General features: G+C 37.5%; 1 long non-coding RNA gene across 1 annotated transcript; it reads right to left on the bottom strand.

Annotated features, from left to right (window-relative positions):
• Window positions 1–5748: 5748 nt before the first annotated feature.
• On the bottom strand, window positions 5749–7727 carry LOC125045676. The gene is made up of 2 exons (XR_007116574.1): window positions 7512–7727; window positions 5749–6575 (listed from the first exon to the last, which is right to left on the bottom strand). It is a non-coding gene; the product is annotated as an uncharacterized LOC125045676 (long non-coding RNA).
• Between the last annotated feature and the right edge of the window lie 2273 nt (window positions 7728–10000).

The following is a 10000-nucleotide window of genomic DNA, read 5'->3' as shown; positions in this document are numbered from 1 at the left end:
CTCTTGCCAGGGTCACCAGCACAGGGCAGCAGGTGTGGTGAGTGAGACGAGATACGGCGAGATGCGACGAGGACGTCAGGCGGCAGTCACCAGCGGACGAGGCGGCGGACACGACCGGAGTTGCAGCGACGTGCAGTAGAGAACATAAGGGCGTCGGCAGGTGATGCGGGAGCGAGAACGTCCGTGAGATGGGCTCGTTAAGGGGAGAGCGAGACTTGGCGCGCCAGGGATCGGCGGCGAGGGCAGCGACGTGGTGATCCGAGAGTCAAGGTCAGCAGTGGGCTTCAGCACGGGGTGTCTGGTTCTGAGGACAACAAACGAGAACAACAGTACCATGTCTTGGCGACAGAAAACGTAATGCCAAATCTCAGGGAGTTACAATATCGACACGAACTTAAAACGATTAGGAAATGACTGGAAGCAACGTGTCATTGATTTGGGATAGAGGGTGTTAATTGCAACATTCACCTGAGTGACAGAAGGCAGTAGTGAACTATCGAGATTGTAGGATAAAATCTCGAGAAAATTATGAGTTTACAGAACCATGTAAAATATAGTAATGATTCTCCACGAAAATAATATGTAGGATTCATGTGCAAGGATGCAGAACAAAAGACATTCCCATGAAAATGTACGTAGATAGGCCATACTTAGAAAATATTTCCTTCAGGGAAATGAGAGTAGTTGTACGCGAAAATGCAGGATTGATGGGAAGTAATTAAGATAAGTTGCATTATAGGAAACAGGAATGATTTTCCTTATGAAGATAATTATTCTAGACATGCAAACAAACGCAGGAAAGATTTTCCTGTGAAATAGTTCATAACTGAATGAACTGGAATTCAGCATCATGTAGTTCAGACTTCATCAAAACTTGAATTAACCTGAAACAAATTTAGTACTCATAGGTCGAGGAGCGCGCCGCCGCAGTGGAGGTCGAGAGGGACGAAAACACCGTCTTAGAAGAGGTCCTGGGAGATCTCGTGAGTTCCAGAGCAGGCGAGGAGCCAGGCGTGGCGGGGAGGGCTTCGGCGATCCTGCAGGATGTGGAGGCTCTGAAACACGCCGTTACTAATGCACTCCTCCAGAACGCCAGCAGAGAAATGCGAGAGAGGAACTCCCGGCTGATGTCACTCGGCGAACAAGAAGCCAGACTTAGAGAGTTCCACGGGAAGAGGGGTCAATTGGAAGAGAATATTGCCGTTTTACGGCGGCAGAAAGCGGAAATTGACGAGGAAGTAGCAAGGACGCGACAGATCAAACTAACGATCGAGAGAGAAAGAAATAAAGACGACCAGAAGTACCGCGAATTGATTGGCATGATAAAGACGCTGATGCGCTGTATGTCTTAACTGGAGGTGGAGGAATGTTCAAGGGGCGCTGCTCATCTTGCACTGTGTTCCTCAAGTATAACCCATACTTCCTTGACGCGAACGCCAGAGCTAGCACTTATAAGCACCATTCTCTTCTTCCAGACGAGCCCGATCTTCTCCAAACCTCAAAAGTGCCACAGATGAATCCCCCCGCCGTCACCCGCGCCCGAGGAACAAGTCTCTCTCGACCGAGCAGAAAGACGGTGATTCCAAGCGAGTTTCCTCCCGCGGCCTCGAACCCCAAGGCCACCAGGCGGAATTCGGAGAACGAGACGGTCTGTCCAAGCTGGAATTCCAGCGGACGACGAGCGACCTGTTGACGAGCAAAGGGAGATCGAGAGCAACCACCTGTGCCTCAACCTCAGCCAGTTGGATATGGAGGCCCAGCGGCTGAGGGAATGGAGTCACCAGCTGCTGGGAGTCCAAGCGAATGGCACAGAAGAGGAACGGAAGCTGATGCGGGCCAATTTGTTGGAAGCAGTCAAGCTCAAGAACCAGCTGGAAGCAGAACTGAGAGACATCCAAAGGGATAGGGACGAACTCGAACAGCAGAACAGTGACCTCGCGAAACACAGCGAGGTTCTTGAGAAAAGTGGAAGTGAGATCGAGGAAGAGATTCAGCAAGAGGAACGGAGAGAAGTCGCGCTCTACAGGGAAAGGAACTTGTTGGCAGAGGCTACAAAGAGAGCTTTATTAGACAAGGTCATCCTCGATCAAGACATCGCTAGGTTGGAGCAGAAGAAGAGGAAGTACTGGGAGCTGATACCGGCCACGACGAGGCGCGTCTACGAACTGCAGGCAAGATGTCGCGGCAAGAACTGAAAATAATTTACTTAGTGTGGTGATTCAGTCATCCCAAAGATCTTGGTAGCAAAGTATCCCGAGGATAACATGATCAGTGTAGTGAATCTAAAGGCTTTCACTCAAACCAAAGTTCTCAGGAGTAAAAGTGTCCCGAAGAGAATATATTCCGTGCAGTGATGCTGGCACTTTCCAGTCCAGAGTTCTCATCGGCTAAGGGTTCTGTGGAGTCCAAACCATATCTATTCTTGCCGAAAGAAGTGCCCCCCCCCCCTCAAAGAAAAACAAATTGAGGAGAAAAAAAAAACATTGATGTAAACTTTTGAAGGCTCGTAGTGCTGCGATAGACTGTACAACGCGTACACAGACGAAATGTGCACATGGAAGCGTACAGGAGATCTCTTTTATGGTGAGATAAGATGACGCAGTTTTGGTCCTTCTTTCGATGGGCTGTTTCATTTCGGCAAGTCAAGAAGAAGAATAAAAAGCCAAAGAAATACTAATAATAACAAAAAGATATTACTAAGGAAAAGAGAGGATGAAAACATATCTTATCCTCAATTACAGTACACCAATTTGTTATGATATGTTGTACCTGTGTGTAAAGAAATGTCAATGTGTGTAAAGAAATGTCAATGTGTGTAAAGGAACTTAAAGTGTCCTTTTGAAGCAGAATGCCCCCTCAGCTATACGCTTGACATTGCAAAGGCATTTGCATATAATGAATGAATGTAGATTAATGAATAAACTTAAAATAAAATGTGTGAAAGGGAATAATAGTATTTTTTAAATGAAATTAATTCACAACGACACACAACCATACCTTATTTATTCATATATTATTACTATACGCACTACTACCAGTATAACTAACAGAACAATAAGCTCACGTGAATCCCTGAGACCAACGCTGAAAAGTCTCCTGTTTAGCAAGATTCAAAGAAATATGTGAATACACTTCGTCTGCTTTCCCCCTTTCGCTCTCTCTTTCCACACACAAGAATACATATATATATATATATATATATATATATATATATATATATATATATATAATATATAAATATATACACTATATATAATATATATGTATATATATTATAAATATGATATATATATATATATAATATATATGTATATATATATATATATATATATATATGTGTGTGTGTGTGTATATATATATATATATATATATATATATATGTGTGTGTGTGTGTGTGTGTGTGTGTGTGTGTGTGTGTGTGTGTGTAGACAGCTAGATAAAAATACACACACATACACACACATATTTATATATGTATATATATATAAATATATATATAAATATATATATGTATATATATATACAAATTCAAAATTCAAATTCAAAATACTTTATTCCATTAGATACAATGGTTATTCTTTTTACAGAGAAAGTACATGTAAATATCAGATACCCATATAATTAATGGCAGTACATAGTCATGCCTTTTTGTATATATTGAAACCTGATTTCATTAGAGTTTTTGATATTTCTGATATTATTTGGTAATTTGATCCAAATCATGGGTCCACGTGTACGTGTCTGCCGTGCCCCTATAGCTGTGCGTGATCTTTTGATGTGTAGAGAGTTTACCTGTCTTGTTTGGGCACAGGTTGTGTTACCTACGGTTGGAAGGATTAATAGCCAGTTTGGATAAAACCCTTGGATTATTTTATGAATTAGTCATAGTTACATTTGTTTTGTACTTCTAGCTAGTTTAGCTTGTTTATGTGGTCATACTTATTTACGTTACCAAGCGCTACTCTCGCAGCAAAGATCTGTAATTTTTGGATTTTCTGAATGTGACCTTTGTTTGTTGTGCCCCAGATCTTAGAACAATAATTAATTATACTGAGAACTAGTGTTTGTATTACGGATATCCTAGTTTCAGCGGGGCTCTTGTTTTTTATGTGGCTTAGGTAAATAAGTGTGCCCATTACTTTCCTATGGATGTTGTCAAATGTCATGAATCTGTCAATTTTATGGTGGTGTTTACTGGGATTTTGGCGATATTTTGGCGACTACCTATGAAGATACATTGTGTTTTATCTGGGTTTATCTCGAGGCCATTTGTGTCAAAGTATCCTTTTATTAGTGTCAATGTCTCCCGGGTCTTTTTTATTAGTTCATCTAAGTTGTTTACTGAATCAATGTGGAGAATTTGTGAATCATCGGCGTATTGAACAAGAAAGCAATTTTTGCCATGGGCGTTAAGTCATTTACGAATATTGTAAATATAATTGGTTGACACTGTCAAAAGCCTTGGCTAAATCGCACAGTGTTAGCAATTTTATTTGATTGTTGTCTATGTTCTCATAAATTTGATTTGTGATCTGCAATAATGCTGTTTCAGTAGACACCTCACTTCTGAAACCATGTTGTGATTTGGATAGTTATCCAGAAATAATGTCAATCGGTCTGCTACGATTTTTTTCGAGAACTTTAGACAGTATAGGCAATATGGTAATAGGGCGATAGTTATTGACTTCGTCTGTGTTTCCGGATTTGAAAACTGGTGTTATTACCCCATGTTTCCAAAGCGATGGGAAATTAACAGTCACTAGAGATGTGTTAATGATTACCGTTAGATAGTAAGCTATTGTTGCTGGTAGACTGTCTATAATAAAGCGAAAAGCAATGCCATCTGCTCCCACAGCATTAGTTTGACGCAGGTGTTTTATTGTTAGGAAAACTGTTTCTATTTTTACAGGTTGTGGTCTGAAAGTCATTGCTAGTGGCCTTATCCTACCTGCATTTTTCTGAGATCTGGAAACGTTTGTTTGTTTGTATGTGAGATGTCCAATTTTTGCGAAGAAATCGTTAAATTCACTTGCACTAATACTGTTGTTTAGATGACCCCTATGATTTTTTTGGTTTGGTACGAGTGTTTTAACTATTTTCCATGTTTTAGCAGTCTTTTTTACAATTTGTTAATTTATTTCTAAAATAATTAGCTTTGGCTCCTTGTATAAGGGATTTGACATTTCTCTTTTTTTGTTTGTAGTTTTTCTGGAGTCCCATATTATGTCATTGAGAGTACAGTTGAAATATGAAAGATTACTTTCAGATAGCATGTTTTTATTTTCTATATTAACATTACCATTTTCACGATCATGACACAAAACTCTCGGTAATCTTCAACATTGACTGTTGCTTTCAAGTCGTTATCTTTAGACAATATCGAATCCCATATATTTTTAAAAATTTTCATGGAGGCGTGCTACTATTTTCTTTTTGGCTGACGTTGATTCTGCCGTATAGAGACCTATTCCAATAGTGTACAATTCACTCTCTTTCCACAATAGTCCATTTTCTTCGATGTCCATGGACCGACACTCAGTAAGATAGGAAACAAATGATTTTATAATAACCTCCTTCTCTTTTATTAAATTAAACATCCGGAGAGATCTATCGGATCTGACTAAGGTTGGTGGTGGTTGTGCCGCCGCCGTCATCATCTTTGACGACAGCGTTGCCTCGTCTTTTTTAGTACCATTAGAATTCGCCCCACTTTCTTTATTCTTTATAATCATAGTGGGGTTGTCAATCAGATATATGTAAGCGAGGGCCGAAATAAAGATATCCTGATCGATAATTCTATCGGCATTTCGAAACGGTATGTCGTCCCCCAACCTTAACAATAGTTTTCGCTTCCAATCTTCATCTAATGCAAGCATTGTTTTTTTTTTTTTTCTTTTTAACACCTCAAAACTCCACGTGTTTTCAACATTTTAAAATAAAGACGTTATCCATTTACTCCACATATTACAATCTTTGACACAAATAGTTCCTATACTAGTCACAATTTAAGTATTGGTAATAGTGAGTGTGGAAACCGTTTTGTACCACAAAATAAGGTGTTTACTGTGACTCGGTAGCATTAAACTTCTCGTACCTTTTGTATTCAATCTTAAAGTATTTAATCTTTTTAGAAATAAATTTCGATATTCTCTCTTTGATATTGGGATGTGAGCGTTTTAACATATCTAGGGCCAGTGCGTATCCACTCAATAGACCCACTGCAGATTTATCATTGAGGTTAGTATGGTAATGGTGACGGCGATTGAGTCCCATAGGGAACATTACAATCTTTAAGCCCTTTAGAGTTACATTGGTAAGAAAGGCGACATCAAAGAGTTTTTCGTCGCTAATGATTTCCCAGTAATCGATTACCTAGATTTCTCAGTAATCGATTACGTAGATTTCTCAGTAATCGATTACCTAGATTTCTCAGTAATCGATTACCTAGATTTTCCAGTAATCGATTACCTAAATTTGTCACTACATTCCTCTTCATTGTAAACATGATTATTCATATTATTGTGTCAACGTATATTAAAATGCTGAGGAAAATATTTATCTCAGCAATCGATTACCTAGATTTCCCGGTAATCGATTACCTAGATTTCTCGGTAATCGATTACCTAGATTTCTCAGTAATCGATTACCTAGATTTCACAGTAATCGATTACCTAGATTTCCCGGTAATCGATTACCTAGATTTCCCGGTAATCGATTACATAGATTTCCCGGTAATCGATTACATAGATTTCTCAGTAATCGATTACCTAGATTTCTCAGTAATCTATTACATATATTCCTCAGTAATCGATTACCTAGATTTCTCAGTAATCGAATACCCAGATTTCTCAGTAAGCGATTACATAGATTTCTCAGTAATCGATTACCTAGATTTCTGAGTAATCGATTACCAAGATTTCCCAGTAATCGATTACCAAGATTTCCCAATAATCGATTACCTAGATCTCTAAGTAATCGATTACCTAGATTTCTCAGTAATCGATTTTATAGATTTCTCAGTAATCGATTACCTAGATTTCTCAGTAATCGATTACCTAGATTTCTCAATAATCGATTACCTAGATTTCTCAGTAATCGATTACCTAGATTTCTCAGTAATCGATTACCTAGATTTCTCAGTAATCGATTACCTAGATTTCTCAGTAATCGATTACCTAGATTTCTCGGTAATCGATTACCTAGAGTTCTCGGTAATCGATTACCTAGATTTCACGGTAATCGATTACCTAGATTTCTCGGTAATCGATTACCTAGATTTTTCGGTAATCGATTACCTAGATTTCCCAGTAATAGATTACCTAGATTTCTCAGTAATCGATTACCTAGATTTCCCGGAAATCGATTACCTAGATTTCCCGGCAATCGATTACCAAGATTTCTCAGTAATCGATTACCTAGATTTCTCAGTAATCGATTACCTAGATTTCTCAGTAATCGATTACCTAGATTTCTCAGTAATCGATTACCTAGATTTCCCAGTAATCGATTACCTAGATTTCTCCCTACATTCCTCTTCATTGTCAACATGATTATTCATATTATTGTGTCAACGTATATTAAAATGCTGAGGAAAATATTTATCTCAGTAATCGATTACCTAGATTTCTCAGTAATCGATTACCTAGATTTCTCAGTAATCGATTACCTAGATTTCTCAGTAATCGATTACCTAGATTTCTCAGTAATCGATTACCTAGATTTCTCAGTAATCGATTACCTAGATTTCTCAGTAATCGATTACCTAGATTTCCCGGTAATCGATTACCTAGATTTCCCGGTAATCGATTACCTAGATTTCTCAGTAATCGATTACCTAGATTTCTCAGTAATCGATTACCTAGATTTCTCAGTAATCGATTACCTAGATTTCTCAGTAATCGATTACCTAGATTTCTCAGTAATCGATTACCTAGATTTCTCAGTAATCGATTACCTAGATTTCCCAGTAATCGATTACCTAGATTTCTCCATAATCGATTACCTAGATTTCTCAGTAATCGATTACCTAGATTTCCCGATAATCGATTACCTAGATTTCTCAGTAATCGATTATCTAGATTTCCCAGTAATCGATTACCTAGATTTCTCACTACATTCCTCTTCATTGTCAACATGATTATTCATATTATTGAGTCAACGTATATTAAAATGCTGAGGAAAATATTTATCTCAGTAATCGATTACCTAGATTTCTCAGTAACAGATTACCTAGATTTCTCAGTAATCGATTACCTAGATTCCTCAGTAATCGATTACCTAGATTTCTCAGTCATCGATTACCTAGATTTCTCAGTAATCGATTACCTAGATTTCTCGGTAATTGATTACATAGATTTCTCAGTAATCGATTACCTAGATTTTTCAGTAATCGATTACCTAGATTTCTCATTAATCGATTACCTAGATTTCTCATTAATCGATTACCTAGATTTCTCAGTAATCGATTACCTAGATTTCTCTGTAATCGATTACATAGATTTCTCAGTAATCGATTACCTAGATTTCTCGGTAATCGATTACCTAGATTCTCGGTAATCGATTACCTAGATTTCTCAGTAATCGATTACCTAGATTTCTCGGTAATCGATTACCTAGATTTCTCGGTAATCGATTACCTAGATTTCTCAGTAATCGATTACCTAGATTTCTCGGTAATCGATTACCTAGATTTCTCGGTAATCGATTACCTAGATTTCTCGGTAATCGATTACCTAGATTTCTCGGTAATCGATTACCTAGATTTCTCGGTAATCGATTACCTAGATTTCTCGGTAATCGATTACCTAGATTTCTCGGTAATCGATTACCTAGATTTCTCGGTAATCGATTACCTAGATTTCTCGGTAATCGATTACCTAGATTTCTCAGTAATCGATTACCTAGATTTCTCGGTAATCGATTACCTAGATTTCTCAGTAATCGATTACCTAGATTTCTCGGTAATCGATTACCTAGATTTCTCGGTAATCGATTACCTAGATTTCTCGGTAATCGATTACCTAGATTTCTCGGTAATCGATTACCTAGATTTCTCAGTAATCGATTACCTAGATTTCTCGGTAATCGATTACCTTAGATTTCTCAGTAATCGATTACCTATGATTTCTCAGTAATTGATTACCTAGATTTCTCGGTAATCGATTACTAGATTTCTCGTAATCGATTACCTAGATTTCTCGGTAATCGATTACCTAGATTTCTTAGTAATCGATTACCTAGATTTCTCAGTAATCGATTTACTAGATTTCTCAGTAATCGATTACCTAGATTTTCCAGTAATCGATTACCTAGATTTCTCAGTAATCGATTACCTAGATTTCTCAGTAATCGATTTATCTTAGATTTCTCATTGTAAATGATTACATAATTTTGTGTAATCGATTCTAGATTTCTCAGTAATCGATTACCTAGATTTCTCAATAATCGATTACTAGATTTCTAGTAATCGATTACCTAGATTTTCGTAATCGATTATCTAGATTTCTCAGTAATCGATTACCTAGATTTCTCAGTAATCGATTACCTAGATTTCTCGGTAATCGATTACCTAGATTTCTCGGTAATTTGATTACTAGATTTCTCAGTAATCGATTACCTAGATTTCTCGAGTAATCGATTACCAAATTTCCTCTAGATTTCTCGGTAATGATTACTAGATTTCTCCAGTAATCGATTACCTAGATTCTCGGTAATCGATTACCTAGATTCCATTAGTAATCATTACCTAGATTTCTAGTAATCGATTACCTAGATTTCCCGGTAATCGATTACCTAGATTTCTCATAATCGATTACCTAGATTTCTCAGTAATCAATTACATAGATTTACAGTAATCGATTACCTAAATATTCTCCCTACATTTCCTGTTCATTGTAAAATGATTATTCTATTATTGTGTCAACGTATATTAAAATGCTGAGGAAAATATTTTTCCAGTAATCGATTACCTAGATTTCTCATAATCGATTACCTAGATTTC

This window comes from Penaeus chinensis, chromosome 37 (assembly GCF_019202785.1).
Source record: "Penaeus chinensis breed Huanghai No. 1 chromosome 37, ASM1920278v2, whole genome shotgun sequence".
NCBI lineage: Eukaryota > Metazoa > Arthropoda > Malacostraca > Decapoda > Penaeidae > Penaeus > Penaeus chinensis.
The sequence above is the reverse complement of the archived record's forward strand: the minus strand, read 5'-3'. Positions and strand labels throughout refer to the sequence as shown.